Source organism: Siphateles boraxobius, unplaced genomic scaffold (assembly GCF_051911475.1).
Source record: "Siphateles boraxobius isolate OS27281-9 unplaced genomic scaffold, OSU_SipBor_1 22, whole genome shotgun sequence".
Lineage (NCBI taxonomy): Eukaryota > Metazoa > Chordata > Actinopteri > Cypriniformes > Leuciscidae > Siphateles > Siphateles boraxobius.
The window spans coordinates 28601893-28621341 of NW_027508833.1; positions in this window are offsets into that span (position 1 = coordinate 28601893).

A 19449-nucleotide genomic window follows, 5' to 3' on the forward strand; every position below is an offset into this window, starting at 1 on the left:
TATGGTGTGGGAGTGGCATAGGATAGTTGTCACAAAAAGTGAGAGAAGTTGACATGAAACTCTGGAGAATCACCTGTTTTTAAAAAACGCAGAACAGAGGAGAGACTACTGGCAAAAAGAGAATGCGACAGAGCTCGTAATAAAACAAGAATCAACATTGGCTTGGCTTTTCTGAGATAGTGAGAACACAGGGATTTGAAATGTTGTAAAAGTGACGTAGAGATGGCGTTTCTTTTTTTACAAAACAGTTAAGGCATTTTATTGAACAGATAAACTGCCATATGAAGCTCTCTAACAGAGTTCATTGTAAAGCATGATCTATTGTGAAGGGTCATTCCATTATGGTTGTTGTATCGCTGAGCTGGAATTTATTTTCAAGGAAGTACACTGATAAAAACAACTTGTAGGATTTACTTGATAAAATCATTGTAACAATTTGCACTCAATTTTTCTTAGTAAATTTTACTGCTGTGATATCAAGTACAACTTACTTGTCAGTATCAAGTAAAATGTACTAAATGTAACATTTGTGAAGACATTAAGTGAATGTTACTTAATTAACTTAGAAAGTTGTACAGTATTTATTAAAAGTAATTAAGTAAATTTAATTTAAAAAGGAACATCACTGTTGTGAAAATATCAAGTACATTTTATAAATCTGTAATATTTACTGTTATGAAGTAGTTAAGTAGATTTTATAATGTCTGTCCATTTCACATTTTGAATTACTTAGTTTAATGAATTTAGATTACTCACTACTATTATGTAAATATTGCTTTTTTTTAAGTGTTACCAAATAAATGTAATAATTTTCTCTGCATCAAATACTTTTATCACAAATCACAATTAAATACAATAAAGTTGAACAGTTTATTATGTCAACAAGGTTTCAAGTCAACAACCATTAAATCAGTAATCTTCACATCAACTGATTAGAAGGTACATTCAGTAACCTCTCTGATAATTTGGAACAACTAGAATTAACCTTTTACGGTTTGACTAAACCTCAGCAGCCAACAGTGGCAAAACTATCTTTAATGACGAGCACATGCATAGTCCAGCTGAAACAGAATGGTCACTTTTCCTTAATGCTCATTACAAGCTCTCCTGCACATGGGCGTTGGGTCCAATAGAGCAGAATCTATCTTTTCAAGTATTTGTTACAATCGTTGAGATGGAGATGTAAGTTGGGGTGTACCAACAGCCTTGATTGTACAGCACGTGTCATGTCGATATCCTGGAAACATCTCCCTGCCTTCCAAAAGGTTGGACACATCGACTGGATCCTCTCGATCAGTACCATGGACAACCAGTATCTTAAGGATAGTGTCTATTAATGGGTATAGCTACAGTAATGTCTTCATTACTGAGGATTACTTCCTGAGGATTACTTCCTGCTCAGCTACTGTTCGGACGCTCTCGCTTACTGCTCCGCGCTTTGCTCTATCGCTTTTATATTTCTATATTTTATCTCCTTTTATCACCTAATTTTAACTTCAGCAAATCAGCACAGTGCTCAAACGTTTGGATTACTACAAAAAAAAAAGCAGAATTATTTTATTCAACCAGCCTCCCACTGAAAGCTTACATTCCGGGGAAGAGAAAACAAAACTGCCTACATTCATAAGGATAAGAAAATGCCTCCTCTGGAATCTACTTGCTGCTCCAACTGCCACAGACTTTTACAAAGGATTGCAATTCTTGAAACAAAGTTAATTGCGGGACCACCAAACCAGACGGAACACACAACAGAGCTTCGTCATGGACGTCCTCAGCATACAGCCGGTGAGTCCCATGAATCTAGTCCTTCTCGACAGGCCATACTGAGTGTAGAGAAACAAGCCGATCGTTTTACTAATCGATGGCACAAACAGGGTGCGAGACCCAAAGGCACTCGAGACATCAGATTGTCACGAGCATCACATATTACTGCAGTAGCATCCTCTACCCCAGATACGGCTCTGACAAGGACTGCAAACACTGGTCTCCTACCACCGCCTATACATCTTGAGAACAGATTTGAAGTATTAATGAATGAGGAATCCCCAAATTTGATGAATGTGATCACACACAGACAGAATCAGCCAGTAGCTAACACTGATGCTAACTGGGGCTCAAGGTCGAGCAGACAGCGGCACTCAGCTCACAGCGCAGCCGGGCCCAGGACTCTGATAGTGGGCGACTCCGTAATCAGAAACATTAATAGCAGGGATACAACAACGTGCTGCCTTCCACAAGCAACAACATCTGATGTAAACAGGGAACTTCAGAACATTCTGATGAAACATAAGACTGCAAATCGACTCATCATTCATGTGGGGAAGAATGATATTCATAAAGAGCAGTCGGAACTTCTTAAAAAGGATTTCAATGAACTTTTTGAAACACTTAAAAGACTGAAAGTTCAAACATTCATCAGTGGACCACTCCCAGCAAGAGGAACAAACAGGTTTTCACGGTTGCTTGGGCTTAATACATGGCTGCAAAAAACCTGCAATATAAAAGGAGTGAACTTTATTGACAACTTCAATCTTTTCTGGAGTCAGAGGCAACTGTTTCAACAGGATGGCCACCACCCAAACAAACTTGGTTCAAGAGTGCTAAAGGACAATATCTACTTCTCCCTCCGTCATCCTTCTGCAATGTGTGCCAATCCACTCAACCTGAATGGCACACACACACCTGGATACAGTATGAATGACCACAGGATTTCACTTCAGCCCCTGAATGGACAAGCGGTTGACACATCACACAAGGACAGTGATAACACCACTCAGCCACAACAACCTCTGCTCACGGACACAATCTCAGCTGAGCCCTGCCCACAGAGCTCACCACAGACAGACTGTGACATACCAGCACTGCTCCAAGATACAGCACCCAAGGATGACTTTCTGGAAAACAGCCAGGGAAACCAGGACAGCATATTACAGCCTCCAATAACACCAGAGCAAAAATCACTCTCACTGGAAACATTATCACTCTCTCCAGCATCTCCACTTCTGTGCTTCTCAGAGAAAATGGAACAACTGGTGCACGCTGGAACTAGACTATCCCACTCTTTTGCTGCGAGCCCCCAGATACCAACCAAAAAACGCCAGGCCCCACAACCACCAAAGCCTACGGGCCCAGCTCGCCCTCCCCCTCCCCCTGTGAGAGCTCTTTCGGCCTCTGCCACAGCGCCAGGGCCCACACCCTCCTCCAGCGGCTCGAGGTGAACCAAAAACAACTGATACCAGCTCTCAGTGATATGTGTCGGGTCCCCGCTATGATAACAATAACTTTCTCAAATGTTTACAGAACAAGCGGGAACCCAGTGTGCCTGTATCTTTTTCTATTGCTGTTCAATTACATGATAGAAAGTCTAAGGCCTTCAAAAGCCGTACAGCAAACCCATCTAATCTGGTGCCTATTACACGACATACCAAGATTGCTGTGGGGACAAAAAGTAAGACTGTTAAGTTAGCACTTTTAAACATCCGCTCACTTAAAAATTAATCACTTTTAGTCAATGACTTAATAACCACATACAACCTGGATTTTATGTTGCTAAATGAAACTTGGCTAGAAGAAAGTTGCAGTGCAACAGTCCTCAATGAAACAGCCCCTCCTAACTTTACTTTTATGAGTGTCTGCAGAGCTGTCAGAAGAGGCGGAGGTTTAGCTGCTCTTTATAAAGATGTCTATCAATGTAAGCAAATATCATTTGGGAATTACCCGTCTTTCGAATATCTGGGTATTGTGTTAAAAGGTGCTCCACGCATTTTACTTATCATTGTTTACAGGCCTCCAAAATACTCTCCAGCTTTTGCTGAGAACTTAACAGAACTGTTAAGTTCTATTTCCTCAGAGTTTGACTGCTTTGCCATTGCTGGAGATTTTAACATTCACATAGATAATGCAGAAAACAATATGGCAAAAGAAATCAAAACTGTTTTAAAAACTTTTGATCTGACTCAGCATGTACATGGAGCCACACATAATCGTGGACACACTCTAGATTTACTTATCAGTAAGGGTCTAAACATTTCATCAATTGTTATTAAGGATGTAGCACTGTCTGATCATTTTTGTATTTTCTTTGATATATTGATCTCTCCTGCCATTGAAGCTAGATCTGTGTCTGTCAAGAAGAGATGCTTAAATGAGAACACTAGTGTACTATTTATGAAGGCTATATCTTTAACACCAAGCATATCTGCTGACTCTGTTGATTTTCTCCTTGATTCTTTTAACTCAAAAGTTAAGAGTGTAATTGATGATATTGCTCCTGTGAAAGTCAGGAAGAAGAGTGGCAGACAAAAAGCACCTTGGAGAAACTCAACAGCAGTGCAAAATATGAAAAGACAATGCAGAAAAGCAGAGCGCATGTGGCGGAAGACAAAACTTGTAGTCCATTATAACATCTACAAAGACAGCATCCATGCTTTTAATAAGGAACTAAGCAAAGCTAGACAGACTTTTTTCTCGAATATTATAAACAGCAATATAAACAACACGCGCACTCTTTTTGCTACTGTAGAGAGACTGACAAACCCCCCAAGCCAGATTCCCAGTGAAATGCTCTCAGTGAGAAAGTGCAGTGAGTTTGCTTCTTTCTTCTCTGAGAAAATCAATAATATCAGAAAGGTGATCAGCACATCCTTGAGTTGCGCTGGTGTCAGGCAGATCAGACAACAGGACGAGAAAGTAGCCACTATGTCTGATTTCGAAGAAATTGATGGCAAAATTTTGGAAGAAACCGTACAGCAACTAAAAACATCAACCTGCGCCCTTGATGCACTTCCCACATCTTTTTTCAAAAATGTGTTACACAGCTTAGAAGCAGATCTCCTAGAAGTGGTAAATGCCTCACTTCTCTCTGGGAGTTTTCCGACCTCCCTGAAAACTGCTGTTGTCAAGCCCCTCCTGAAAAAGAGCAATCTGGATAAGACCATATTAAACAACTATAGACCGATCTCAAATCTTCCTTTCATAGGCAAGATCATTGAAAAAGTTGTCTTCAATCAGCTGAACAAATTCTTAAGCTCGAATGGATACTTTGACCATTTTCAATCTGGTTTCCGACCGCACCACAGTACAGAGACCGCGCTCATAAAGATAATAAATGATATTCGCTTAAATACTGATACAGGCAAATTATCAGTGCTGGTACTACTCGACCTCAGTGCTGCATTTGACACTGTCGATCACAAAATACTTCTTGACAGGCTGGAAAACTGGGTCGGGGTTTCTGGGATAGTCCTAAAATGGTTCAGGTCATACTTAGGAGGCAGAGGTTATTATGTGAGTATAGGAGACCATAAGTCTGAGTGGACATCCATGACATGCGGAGTCCCTCAAGGCTCAATTCTTGCGCCACTCCTATTCAACCTGTACATGCTCCCAATGAGCCAAATAATGAGAAAGAACCAAATCGCTTACCATAGCTATGCAGACGACACACAGCTCTACTTATCCTTATCGCCTAACGATTACAGCCCCATTGACTCCCTTTGCCAATGCATTGATGAAGTAAACAATTGGATGTGCCAAAACTTTCTTCAGTTAAACAAAGACAAAACTGAAGTCATTGCGTTTGGAAACAAAGATGAAGTTCTCAAGGTGAACGCATACCTTCAGTCTAGGGGTCAAACAACTAAAAATCAAGTCAGGAATCTGGGTGTGTCTCTGGAGTCAGACCTTAGTTTCAGTAGTCATGTCAAAGCAATAACTAAATCAGCATATTATCACCTGAAAAATATTGCAAGAATTAGATGCTTTGTTTCAAGTCAAGACTTAGAAAAACTTGTGCATGCTTTCATCACCAGTAGGGTGGATTATTGTAATGGACTTCTCACCGGCCTTCCCAAAAAGACCATAAGACAGTTGCAGCTCATACAGAACGCTGCTGCTAGGATTCTGAGCAGAACCAGAAAATATGAACACATCACACCAGTCCTCAGGTCTTTACACTGGCTGCCAGTTACATTTAGGATTGATTTTAAAGTATTATTACTGGTATATAAATCATTCAATGGCCTAGGACCTCAATACATTGCAGATATGCTCAGTGAATATAAACCCAACAGATCACTCAGATCATTAGGATCACATCGGCTAGAAATACCAAGGGTTCACTCTAAGCATGGCGAGTCTGCTTTTAGCTACTATGCCAGCCGCAGCTGGAACCAGCTTCCAGAAGAGATCAGATGTGCTCCTACAGTAGTCACATTCAAATCCAGACTCAAAACACATCTGTTTAGCTGTGCATTTACTGAATGAGCACTGTGCCACTGTTCGTCCGACTGTTTGCACTGTATTTTATTTTATGTTTTAATTATTCTGATTTCTGTATTTTATCTTTTATTCTAAACTGTTTTAATTATTCTGATTTCTTTTGATTATTTTAATTTCTTCTATGTAAAGCACTTTGAATTACCATTGTGTATGAAATGTGCTATATAAATAAACTTGCCTTGCCTTGCCTTGCCTTCATCTAGTCATGAGATACTTTCCATCTAAACTGGGTATATCTCTTAGTAGTGAATGTTTTATGAGCATGCTTTCATGAGAAAGAACCATATTCATCCATACAGTCATGCAGAGCTGAAGCACAACCAAAACAATGTTCTTCTGCAAAATGTAATTTTTGTTTTTTAACTGCTAGAGGGCCAAAAGTTTCATTGTGCACCTTTAAAAGTGAATTATTTAACTTTTTAAAAAAAAATTTCAGCAACTAAATTTTTCCCAGCCAGATTAGAAAGGCTCACACATTGCACTCAGACACGTATCACAATTGCAACCCAAATTCAAATCAGTGTTATTTTAGCATCACTGAGATACAATCATATTTTTTATTACTTTGAATTAGTTTTTATTTTTATATTTTCCATTTTGATTTTAATTGTAGTTAAAGTTTTAATAATTTTGTTGTGTATTTATTATTAGTATTTTTATTAGTTTTGAGAGTAGAAAAAAAAAAGAATATATATTTATATGTTTATATATGTATTTGTAGGAGTTTCACTTTTAGACGCAACATTTATGTGATGAGAGTATTTAAATGAATCACGCAAGGTGATTTACTAAGGTTTGCGCTGGTCAATTTTCTGGTATTTGCACCATTATTTACCATCCCCAAAAAAGCATGTCTTAAACCAGATGCTAATTTGCACTTTATTGTCCTGTCCCAATGAAGGAAAAAATGCTTTAAATAAAACATACATAAATGTGCACAATGGTAATTTACCATTTTATTAAGTTGAAAGTTGAGTTAAATGTAGAAATGACAGAAGGTGCAGGATCAGGACATGACCCTGGTCTGACTAAAAGTCTGTAATGGAAACCTTAGTTCCCTTTCGTAGTCACTCCGAGTTACGTCGGATGACGACGAATGGGGGTTTCGCTTAGAACACCTATCGACTTCGAGTATTACAAAACGAGCCAATGGCGATGAAATGCCATGGGTCTGCGGAATTTGCATAGCGTATCTCCGCCCCACCGCGTGGGTATAAAGGAGGACGCCGGCAACATGCAGGTATGTTTTCGCTTCGGAGCCAAGAATATTTCTTCACTCCACAATCATCTCTGACTTCGCTCTATGAGACGAGCTTCTCTCTCCGGTGTTGGTGTGACGGCGATCTGCAGCGAGCTCACAGTGCCTGCTGATCTGTGCAGTGATCTGCCAGTGTGTGTGTGTCTCCCTGTGCGCTTCAACATCGCGGAGTTTTTTTCTCCTCTCATAAAAGAGCTCGCACGCGGCACGTCTTTTTAAAGACGGCTCGCCCTTGCATTTCTGGTTGCAGCGGACTGGTATCGGACTCTGATGGGCACGAGCGCTGTCTAGTGTGTTTGGGCTTTGATCATGCTTGAACAGCGCTCGTGGATGACTCATGTTCTCTCTGGGAACGTGATCATCGCGTCATATATAGGTCGAGACTCGGTGAACTCGCAAGAGTGAGAGTCCCCTCATCCACTACCCGATCTTCGGCTGGTGGACAGGGTGACCTGAGGGTGTTGGTCTGGAACAAGGCGCCGACTCTGTGTCCACGCCCCAGCCCCCCCTCTTTAATGACGGTGCCCGCTAGCGAACTGATGATTCCACGAGTCTACCCTCGGGTGGCCCGTGTGTTTTCATTTGAAGCTACAGAGGATGATGCTGTGTCTGTAGCAGCATCACTAGGTGGGCTTGATTCTTCTGGAAATGACGACTCTTCACAGCTGCCACCCTTTGGTGTGCATACGGCTGTGCCTGAGTCTGATCCGGAGATGATGGCCATGCTTTCCCGGGACGATTGGTTTTTGGGTGAGGCCGCCGACGCGTCCACGGCAAACCCCAATATCTTTCCTCCCGGACGTGCATGATGAGTTCACGGGTCCTCTCGTTGGTCTCATCCGCCTTTCCTCCCCTCAGGGGCCGCTGCCCATGGGTACACTGGGGTTCCCCCGGTTGAACGCTCTGTTGCCATGCTACTGTGTCCTCAGAGTGCTTCCCGGCGCAATCCTAAGCACCCGTCCAAGCCTGTAGTTCTTTTCGTCACAGTAATCTGTGGCGAAATCCTATAGTGCCACAGGACAGGCAGCTGCCTCACTGCATCCCATGACCGTTCTGCTGGTCTACCTGACCCAGACACTCATGGACATGCAGGAGGGCGGGACTGACCCGAGGCTCTTCAGTGAGCTGCGCGTCGCCACTGACCTTGCTCTCCGAGCGACGAAAGTGGCCGTACGCTCTCGGAGTCAGGGGATGTTCACCAGTTTGGGGCTGACCGGTCTGATGTGCAAGATGTCGGGCGGACCCGTCTGCTCGACACCCCCATCTCCCAGGTCGGCCTCTTCGGCGGTGCGGTTGAGTGCTTCTGCCCACAGTTCTCAACCGCCCGTGAGCAGATTGAGGTTATTCTGCCCGACGGCCCCGCCGTCCGCTCAGATCCCTCAGTCTGCCCACCGCCGAAGGCTCCCTCCCACGGTTCCAACCCCGCCCGTTCACCCGGGCCTGGCTCTGGAAGACCGTAGGGGGATGCCACAGCCCTCTCCAGCCCCGCACCCCGCTAAACGCCGGGTTAAGCGGCACTTTTGAGATGGGCTGCTCAGAGATGAGACTCAGTTCTTTCCAGGAGTTGGTAGCAGGGCCACTCCTTTCCCCGGTGGAGGGCTGGGGAAGAATCCTTATTCAGGAAGAACTGACTCTCTCCTCTCTGAGCATACAGAGTTCTCGGACGACACAGAGCACCGCCCACAAGCCGTGCTCTCCTCTTCCCCCTCTGCCCCAGAGGTGGTTGACACGGCGTGCCGTCCACGGACCGTTTCGCCCCTGTCCCCCTCTGTCGCCAGACCCCTGACAGAGCAGGCCCCCGTGGAACGCTGGTCCTTCCCTGGCCTCCTCTGTCAGGGTGCGGTTATGACCTTGCCCCCACACCGGGCCGCTATGCCGCCCTCGTCTGGGCTGGTCATTTCCGCTTCGCTGCACCACCGGGGGGACGTCTGTGGTTCTTCACTCCGCTGGCACAGTTGGGAGCCTGCACTAGAGCTCCCTATCTGTTCCGCTGGGTCGTGCGAACCATCGGCTCGGCTATGCGATTCAGTTCGCACGGTCTCCTCCCGGCTTCACGGGAGTCCGCTCCACTTTCGTCGGTGGCTATGCCCCTATCATGAGAGCGGAGGTTGCTCCTTACTGGCGAAGGGTGCGATTGAGACTGTCCCTCCAGCCGAGATGAGGTCCGGGTTAACAGTCCCTACCTCATTGTCCCGGAGAAGTCTGGTGGGTTACGGCCAATCCTGGACCTATGCATCTGAACCGCTCCCTTCTCAGGCTGCCGTTCAAGATGCTCCTGGCCAAACGCATTTCTGGATGTGTGCGGCCACAGGATTGGTTTGCAGCATTCGACCTGAAGGACGCCTACTCTTATGTCTCCGTTCTCCTTCGACTCAGACCGTACCTACGTTCTGCTGTCAGGGCGCGCGCATGTCAGTACGCTGTTCTCCCATTCGGGCTAGCCCTGTCTCCTCGCGCCTTCACAAGGTTGTTGAGGCAGCCCTTGTTCCTCCATGGGAACACGGGGTTCGCATCCTGAACTATCTCGGTGACTGGCTGTCTTAAGCTCACTCCTGAGACCAGGTTTGTGAATACAGGGACCCAGTGCTCCGGCACCTAGCTCGTCTGGGCCTTCGGGTCAACTGGGAAAGGAGTAAACTTTGCCCCGTGCAGGGGAGCTCTTTTCTCGGCATGGACTTGGTCGCCTTCTCCACTCAGCCATTAAACAAGAGTGCGGTCCCACTGAAATTGTTTCAGAGGCTCCTGGGGCATATGGCATCTGCAGCTGCGGCAACGCCGCTCGGATTGCTTCATATGAGACCGCTTCAGCTGTGGCTTCGCGATCGAGTCCCGAGGTGGGCATGGCATCATGGCACGCTCCGAGTTACAGTAACTCCGACCTGTCGTCAGACCTTCACCCCGTGGTGGAACCTCAGTTTCTACGGGCCGGTGTTCCCCTAGAACGAGTTTCCAGGCATGTTGTTGTCTCCACAGATGCCTCTTCCACGGGCTGAGGCGCCATGTGCAACGGACATGCTGCCGCGGGCTCCTGGACAGGACCCCAGCGCCTTCTGCTTGTCAATTGCCTCGAGTTGCTGGCAGTACGCCTTGCCCTGCACCGTTTCCTCACGTTGCTCAGGGGTCAACACGTACTAGTCCGTTCAGACAATACCGCGACTGTAGCGTACATCAACCGTCAGGGTGGTCTACGCTCCCGCCGTATGTCGCAACTCGCACGCCACCTCCTCTTATGGAGTCAGAAGCACCTGAGGTCCCTTCGTGCTATCTACATTCCGGGAGATCGGAACTTTGCAGCCGACGAGCTGTCACGGTTTCGGCCCATCTCCGGCGAATGGAGACTCCATCCCCAGTCGGTTCAGCTGATTTGGGACCAGTTCGGGGACGCACAGATAGATCTGTTTGCCTCTCACGACTCGACCCATTGCGCCCTGTTCTATTCCCTGACCGAGGGCTCTCTCGGCACGGATGCACTGGCGCACAGCTGGCCGCGGGGCCTACGCAAATATGCGTTTCCCCCATTGAGCCTTCTCGCACAGACCTTGTGCAAGATCAAGGAGGACGAGGAGCAGCTCATTCTGGTTGCGCCGTATTGGCCCACCCGGACCTGGTTCTCCGAACTGGTACTCCTCGCGACAGCACCTCCTTGGCCAATTCCTCTGAGGAAGGATCTCCTTTCTCAGAGACGGGGCACCCTTTGGCACCCTCGACCCGATCTCTGGAGGCTCCACGTGTGGCTCCTGGACGGGACGAGGCAGGTTTGAGTACCCTGCCACCAGCGGTGGCGGCTACCATCACTTCCGCTAGAGCTTCGTCCACGAGACATGTCTATATGTTGAAGTGGAACCTCTTCGTCAACTGGTGCTCTTCTCGTCGAGAAGACCCCAGGAGATGCTCGATCTCTGTCGTGCTTTCCTTCCTGCAAGATGGGTTGGAGCGAAGGCTGTCTCCCCCCACCCTGAAGGTGTATGTGGCCGCTATCGCAGCATATCACGAAGCAGTTCAAGGTAAGTCTCTGGGGAAGCACGACCTGATCGTCAGGTTCCTGAGAGGAGCGAGGAGACTGAATCCTCCTCGCCCTCCTCTCGTTCCCTCTTGGGACCTCTCAGTGGTCTTGAATGCCCTGCAGAGGGCTCCCTTTGAGCCTCTGCAATCAGTTGAGCTTAAGTTCCTGTCTATGAAGACAGCGCTCCTGGTTGCATTGGCCTCCATCAAGAGGGTAGGGGACCTGCACGCATTCTCCGTTGACGAAGCGTGCCTGGAATTCGGGCCCGGTCACTCTCACGTGATCCTGAGACCCCGGCCTGGATATGTGCCCAAGGTTCCCACCACTCCCTTCCGGGACCAGGTGGTGAACCTGCAAGCGCTGCCCCGGGAGGAGGCAGACCCAGCCTTGGCACTGCTCTGTCCAGTACGCGCTCTCCGCGCTTACGTAGACAGAACGCATTGTTTCAGGACCTCAGACCAGCTCTTTGTCTGTTATGGTGGGAGACTGAAGGGAAAGGCTCTCTCAAAGCAGAGGTTGTCTCACTGGATAGTGGACGCCATTGCTTTGGCTTACCAACAGCAAGGCCGACCGTGCCCCCTTGGTGTGACAGCCCACTCCACTCGGAGTGTGGCTTCCTCTTGGGCTCTAGCACATGGCGCCTCGCTGGCAGACATTTGTAGAGCTGCAGGCTGGGCGACACCCAACACATTCGCCAGATTCTATAATCTCCGAGTGGAGCCTGTGTCCTCTCGTGCTGGACCCGCTCAGGTGTCTTCGCTTGCTCGCCATTCCACTCCACGGACTGGATACGTGCGATTATTCCTCAGGTGAGCCTTCCTCTTTGAAGCCCTGAGTTCCTCCTGCACTGTTGACGCTGGCGCCAGTGTCTATTGCCTGGGCGTCGGCTAGGTGCCTCCGTGTGCATGGTTCCTCCCTGAGTAACCCCCACATGTGTATTTCCACTGTAAGCCTCCTTGAGCATGTGTCTTTCCCTTGGCAAGCCATCTTGCCCTCCTGGAGTTGAAAGTTGCCACCCCTCGGGCTGGTCACTTCAGTGTTCCTCCATATGTAGCCCTCCGGCCATATGTGTATCTTAAGTCCTCCCTCCGGGTAGGCATGCTGCGGCATATCTCCTCTGAGATATGCTTCCCAGTGTACCTTGGTATTCCTGTGTTAAGTAGGACTCCTTCGTCTGTGCCAGTATCACGACAGGGGGATCAGACTTTCGCAGGGCACTGGAAGACAGCTGTGAAGGTGGCGTGATTTCACGGGGACCCCCATTCGTCGTCATCCGACGTAACTCGGAGTGACTACGAAAGGGAACGTCTCGGTTACGTATGTAACCCTCGTTCCCTGAGTAGGGAACGGAGACGTTACGTCTCCCTGCCACTTCCGCTGTACCGCTGGGCAGACGCCTGAGTTCAGTCTCGGCTCCTCAGCGAAGACATACCTGCATGTTGCCGGCGTCCTCCTTTATACCCACGCGGTGGGGCGGAGATACGCTATGCAAATTCCGCAGACCCATGGCATTTCATCGCCATTGGCTCGTTTTGTAATACTCGAAGTCGATAGGTGTTCTAAGCGAAACCCCCATTCGTCGTCATCCGACGTAACGTCTCCGTTCCCTACTCAGGGAACGAGGGTTACATACGTAACCGAGACGGTCTTCATACTCTCAGTTTCAAAAAGTCCAATTCTGACACAGAGCACTCATCTCTAATGTAAGATTGACAGAAAGTGCTGCCCCATGTGTGTCAAGGTTGAGTTGTTTGCTTGTATTTGTGTTTGTATGAGTGCCAATGTGTTCAAGTGACGGGAAGGGCGAAAGATAAAACATAAATATGTTATACAGAGTGAGACAGAAAGTGTGTGTATGTTATAGAGGCAGTACAGGGGCAGAGGTCAGTGGTGTTTTGTAAGACTACGAGGCATCTGCTTCCACCACATTTGGCTTCTTCCCCCAGGGAAATGACCCACATTTGCACCATCATTCAATTGGCAACCACCTGCCTCGTACATATGTACCTACTAGGGGCCTATGCTAACATGGACTTTGCTCTCATAACAAACCAGCTCCAAAACATCAAACTGTTCGCTCTGGCTTCCCCCCATTTAACAGATATGTCTTTCCTTTTATTCAGTTCTTTGCATTTCTTTTCATCAGAAACCTGTTAGAAACAAAGAGTGCTGGAGCTTATGAAAATAAAGACACATTGTGTAATGTGCCAATTTTAATAAATTAATTGCTTGACAAAATGGATTTGGTCATTATTTATAGAGCTACATGGACTGAGCAGGCAATTAAGCGTGGGGTCAGGGACGCCCACTTTGGCTTGAACAATTCATTATTCACCATTCACAGAAACAACGGGTTCTATGCTTGAATAATCTCACACAGAGCAACAAACTCACACAGTGCCATTTACTGAACACTATGACTTTGGCTGTAAAATAATTACTCACAAGTTGACACACACACAACACACACACACACACCACACACACAAACGCACGCACCCACACACACACACACACACACACACACACACACACACACACACACACACACACACACACACACACACACACACACACACACATGCACGCACACAAACATCAATGATTTTTAAAAGTTAATCCTTGGACCCACATGGTATAATTATTCTCATGATCCACAAAAAAAAAAAAACTTCCAGACGATACCATTTTGTCTATTCTAAGCGCACAAATCAGTTTAGTCGTCGTTCGCTTTGTTGGTGTTCGAGCTCTTTGATTGAGTCAGTTTGGTCAGTGTTTTTATGGTTCATTAGCTGGAAAAGATCGTTCAGAAAGTGATTCCAACGATATTGTTTTACTGTCCCGTTAATGTTATAATAGTGGTGTGGACTATTCTTTTATATTTATAACGGTTTTTAGATTGATATCTTTATCATTATTGTTACAGTTATCATGTATTTTGCTTTCGGGCCCACAGCAAGTAAGAGTAACTTAATGGCTGTATAATGCATTGATTTAGTTGCCACTCTGATGGATTTGGCAAGTTCATTCAGTAAAGGATTCAAACCTGAATCAAAATGGAAAATCCTGAGTTCATGACTAATAAAATAACTAATTCATATGAGTCATTGGATGTATCTGAAATTGCTTACTTCCCTACTATATAGTAGGCGAAAAAACAGTAGCCAATGTGACAAAAGAAGTATGTCCGAAATCCAAGTAGGGGAGACCAGGGACAGTTGTAACACTTTTTGCAATTTTTAGCAATACATCAAAAACAATTTACTGGAATAACCAATTTGTTATATTATAAACTTCAATCTGTCAACTGCTGAAACAATGTATTTAAGTGGTTTTATGAAATATGTACAGTAGGGGTGTAACTATATTCAAACCGAACCGAAAAACCGCGATACAGATAGCACACGTACGTCTGCAAGATGTCTGTTAAGGATCACGTCATCTGGAAAGCATCTGCTGTTAACTAACATCTGATAGACATCTTTAAGATGTCAGTTTAACAAACATTCTAAATCATTACATCTTAAAGACATTTTCTAAACGTCTATTTGGACGGTTGTAACATGTATAAAATATAGACTACATAATGAAGCTCACTCATCTCGCCCTACTCAAAATGGAAAATATATTATTTATCAGTCATGTTATTGTGACTATTAATTGCATGTTTTTAAGTAATGAGTACCTTTTTTTTCATACTACATGACAAAAAAGAGGTGAAACCGTCAAATTATAATGCCAGGAAAATGATTTAATAGGTAGAACAACTCAAAAAAAGTTTAAACATGAACTCAAACATTCTCAACAACAGAGAGAGAGGGGTTGGGGGGCTCGGTAGAAATAATTAAAGATAATTTCTTTCTTTCTCAAAACTGAGTTTTGATTTCTAAGGGATCAATTTCGTTTTCACACATAATGATTGGGTATAGGTCATCAGTAAATTTCAGTCGCTCACGTTCGACGTAGTTGACATGATCGGGATCACGCTTAGGAAGCCTGTCATCTACGAGTATTATAAAAACGAGCCAATGCACATTGGGGTGCGAGAATTGCATCACACGCTCCGCCCCGCAGCGCGAGTATAAATACGGAAGTGGATGCACGCACCAGTTGTCTTTCGCTTCGGAGCCGATCGGTGTCGATGTCTCTGAAGAGTGTTCTATACAACGAGCAGGTGTGTCAGTGTTCTTCTGGAAGACTCTACCAGTGCTGGTGTTTCTGTCATGGGAATGAACGAGAGTGGAGACAAGAGCAGGTAAGTGAGGTTTATTTATAGTGAAGTCAACACAGAGAGGAACAAAGTCACAGCTTCCGACACACAGGGACGGGCAAGCGATGCAGGGACCTTGATGGACGCCAGTGAAGTGATGTGAAGAGGGTGAAGCGCTGATAGCCAGTCCAGAGAGTGCTGTTGAATCAGTGACGAGGAACACGAAGACATCCAGGACAGGAACGCAGGTACAGATAACAGCCAGACAGGAACAGGAACGAACACCAGGAACACATCACAACGATCTGACAAGGACGAGACGAAAACAGTGAGTATAAGTAGGCATCGCTGATCAGGTTCAGCTGGTGCTGGGATAGAATGCAGCTGGCGCCACTGATCAGCGGTACGGAAGGGAGACCACGCCCACACTCACACGCACAACAACAATGACACGAGACAAGGATACAATGAATTCAAACACCGTGACAGTACCCCTCCTCCTAGGAACGCCACCTGGCGTTCCCCGACGCCCTTACCTGTCGATTGTAATCATCGATAAGGGAGTGATCCAGGATGTCCCTAGCAGGTACCCAACTTCTCTCCTCCGGACCGTAACCTTCCCAGTCCACCAGATACTGGAATCCGCGTCCCCTCCGTCTAGAGTCCAGTATACGACTAACCGAATAGGTTGGTTCCCTATCTACGAGTCGCGGCGGGGGGGGGGGGACCGGGGCAGGCGGATTAAATTGTGAATGAAACAAGGGCTTTAATTTGGAAACATGGAAGACGGGGTGAATTCTCCTGTACGCCGGAGGAAGTTTGATTCGGACTGCCACCGGACTAAGGATTTTGGTGACAGGAAACGGGCCGATAAATTTAGGAGCTAATTTATTGGAAACGGAGCGGGGAGGAATGTTCTTGGTTGAAAGCCACACTTTTTGACCAACGACGTAAACGGGAGGCTTCGACCGGTGGCGATCGGCCTTAGCCTTGGTGCGCGCCCTCACCTGGAGCAGAGTCTCGCGGGCTCTGGTCCATGTGCGGTGGCACCTCTGGACGAAGGCGTGAGCGGAGGGGACCGCGACTTCGGATTCCAGGCTAGGAAAAATCGGTGGCTGGAAACCTAGACTACACTCAAACGGAGATAAGCCCATGGATGACACTGGCAACGAGTTATGAGCGTACTCAACCATGGAAAGCTGTTGACTCCAGGAGGAAGGATTCTTGGAGACCAAACATCGCAACACTCTTTCCAGATCCTGGTTGGCTCTCTCGGTTTGACCATTGTTCTGGGGATGAAACCCAGAGGACAGACTGACAGTCGTTCCCAGTAACTTTCAAAATTCACGCCAGAATTTGGACACAAACTGGGGACCCCTGTCGGAAACCACGTCAATCGGGTGGCGATGTAAGCGAAAGACGTGGTCAACCACAGTAACCGCTGTCTCCTTGGCAGAGGGTAATTTGGGCAAGGGGATGAAATGAGCCGCCTTCGAGAACCGGTCCACTACGGTCAAAGCGACCGTCTTGCCCTGGGAGGGCAGGAGGGCGGTAATGAAATCTAGCGCAATGTGGGACCAGGGTCTCGAAGGGACAGACAGCGGTTGGAGTAGCCCATCCGGGGGTCGATTGGAAGTCTTACCAGTGGCACAAACCGAGCAAGCCAAGACGAAACTGCGAATGTCGCGAGCCATTAATGGCCACCAGAATCGTTGCTTAACCAAAAAACTGGTGCGATTTACCCCTGGATGACAAGCCACGTTAGAACAATGCCCCCATTTGATGACGTCGGACTGTAACCCCTCCGGCACAAATAATCGACTCGGTGGGCCACCGGGCGGAGGCGTTATGCCTTCTAAGGCCGTCTTGACCTTCGACTCGATCTCCCATGTGAGTGTGGAAACAACTAGGGTCTCAGGTAAAATGCACTCGGGAGTAAGCGGGCGCTCGGAATGGTCAAAAATACGAGATAAAGATTCAGGTTTGATGTTTTTGGAACCCGGGCGGTACGATAGAGAAAAATCAAAACGACCGAAAAAAAGAGCCCACCGAGCTTGCCTGGAGTTGAGTCTTTTGGCCGTGCTGATATATTCTAAGTTCTTATGATCAGTCCAGACGATAAAAGGTACCCCCGATCCCTCTAACCAATGACTCCACTCCTCTAATGCTAGCTTGACCGCCAACAACTCGCTGTTGCCAATGTCATAGTTACGTTCAGCAGGTGATAGACGATGGGAAAAAAACGCGCATGGATGCATCTTGTCGTTTGTGGAAGAGCGCTGGGAAAGAACTGCGCCTACCCCCACCTCTGACGCGTCGACCTCCACCACGAACTGACGTGAGGGATCAGGGGCTATCAAGATGGGAGCCGAAACGAAGCGGCCCTTCAGTTTGGCGAATACAGCCTCAGCTGTATCGGACCACCTGAACGTAGTTCTGGGGGAGGTCAAGGCAGTCAGAGGCGCGGCTAGTTGGCTGAAATTGCGAATGAAACGCCTATAGAAATTGGTGAACCCCATAAACCTCTGTAGGGCCTTACGGGAGTCTGGGCTTGGCCATTCTACCACAGCCTTAACCTTGTCAGGATCCATGCGCATTCCCTCAGACGACACGATGTACCCTAGAAAAGAAACAGACTGTGCATGAAAATCGCATTTCTCCGCCTTGACAAAAAGCCCATTCTCTAGCAGTCTATGAAGCACTCGTCGTACGTGCTGCACGTGTTCCTGGAGAGAAGATGAAAAAATCAATATGTCGTCCAGGTAGACATATATGAACTGATTAACCATATCTCGCAGCACGTCGTTGACGAGTGCCTGGAAAACCGCTGGGGAGTTGGACAGCCCGAACGGCATAACCAAGTATTCAAAATGTCGCCTGGGGGTATTAAAAGCGGTTTTCCATTCATCCCCCTCCCTGATGCGAACCAAATGATAGGCATTACGCAAGTCCAATTTAGTGAAGATTGATGCTCCCAGCAACCTCTCGAAGGCTGAAGACATCAACGGTAAAGGATAGGTATTCTTTATCGTGATGTTGTTCAACCCCCGGTAATCAATACAAGGTCGCAGCGAACCATCCTTCTTCCCCACAAAAAAGAACCCCGCCCCCGCTGGAGAAGAGGAAGGCCAGATGAACTTAGACGCTAGAGAATCAGAAATATATTTCTCCATAGCCTCCCTTTCTGGAACAGAAAGTGAATATAACTTGCCCTTAGGCGGAGACTTACCTGGCAGTAAATCTATGGCACAGTCATAGGGACGGTGAGGAGGGAGAGAAGCAGCACGGGACTTACTGAACACTTCCTTCAGGTCCAGGTACTCAACGGGCACGTTGGATAAATCCACTGTTTCCTCCTGAAACACAGAAACAGGTACAGACGGACAGGCAGACGTAAGACAAGACTTATAACATAGAGTGCTCCATTCGGAGATGGAGTGTTGGCGCCAGTCAATACGGGGGCTGTGTAATGTGAGCCAGGGGTGACCAAGGACTATGGGTGTCAGGGGCGAGTCCAGGATGAGAAATGACAGTGTCTCAGTGTGATTACCAGATGTAGTAAGTGTTATGGGACCGGTGGTTGGAAATGTTGGAAAGTCTTTGACCATTGAGAGCGTTGACGGATATGCTGTGATCAAGAGAAGTGACAGGAATGAATAGTTTATGTGCCAACTCACGGTCCATAAAATTTCCCTCCGC